This window comes from Haliotis asinina, chromosome 11 (genome assembly GCF_037392515.1).
Source record: "Haliotis asinina isolate JCU_RB_2024 chromosome 11, JCU_Hal_asi_v2, whole genome shotgun sequence".
Taxonomy (NCBI): domain Eukaryota; kingdom Metazoa; phylum Mollusca; class Gastropoda; order Lepetellida; family Haliotidae; genus Haliotis; species Haliotis asinina.
In genome coordinates, this window is record NC_090290.1 from 58625645 (window position 1) to 58626520 (window position 876).

Genomic DNA, 876 nt, shown 5'->3' on the forward strand with positions numbered 1-876 from the left:
TTTGGCCTCGGTATTTTGACGAAAACACGGCTGGTCATCGTACCCTCGAGGTAGCTTACCGAGCGTTTTGACTTTGCAATAGGTTACTCTGCGTACTGTTGATGTCGGCCTCGGTATTTACACGGCAACACCGCAATTGATCGTACCCTAGAGGTAAGTTCCCGAGCGTTTTGAATTTTGAAGTGGCGACTCTGCGTACTGGTGATTTTGGCCTCGGTATTTTGACGAGAACACGGCTGGTCATCGTACCCTCGAGATAGCCCACCGAGCGTTTTGACTTTGGAGGTGGCGACTCTGCGTACTGGTGATTTTTGCCTCGGTATTTGGACGAAAACACGGCAGGTCATCGCACTCTCGAGGTAAGTTCCCGATCGTTTTGACTTTTTTTGACCTAATTTCCGCATACCCCGTGGTGGCATTCCGAACGTTTTCACTTTTAGGTGACTGTGCATGCTTGCCCCAGACGCGATAGACATCGTGTGAAAATGGTTTTGCTTACGTCTACGGCCACACCACTGGTAAAGCACCGCTTCTCGTCTGGTCCGCGAAGTCAATCCCTGTCGGGCCGGGATAGTACTTGGATGGGTGACCGCCTGGGAACTCCCGGTGCTGTAGACCTCTTTTTTTTTTTCTTTTTTTTTGCGTTCAAGTGTCCGAGAGGCTGGTAGGTGGGACCGCCGTGGCATGTCCGCCCGTCCCGTCTTTTGTTGTCCATCATATCGGGCGTGGAATGTTGTTTGTCCCCCCAAATGGATGGAGGTAACGGAGCGCGTTAGGGAAGGGGCAGGGCTGGCTAGGGCTAGGGCTAGGGCTAGGGCTAGGGCTAGGGCTGGCACCTTCAACGTAGTTCAGGTTAGGGCAAGAGCTAGGGTTAAG

At 52.7% G+C, this 876-nt stretch overlaps 1 pseudogene; it reads left to right on the top strand.

Moving 5' to 3' along the window:
- Positions 1-499: 499 nt before the first annotated feature.
- LOC137256668 (5S ribosomal RNA) lies at positions 500-618 on the top strand (annotated as a pseudogene).
- The last annotated feature ends 258 nt before the right edge of the window (positions 619-876 follow it).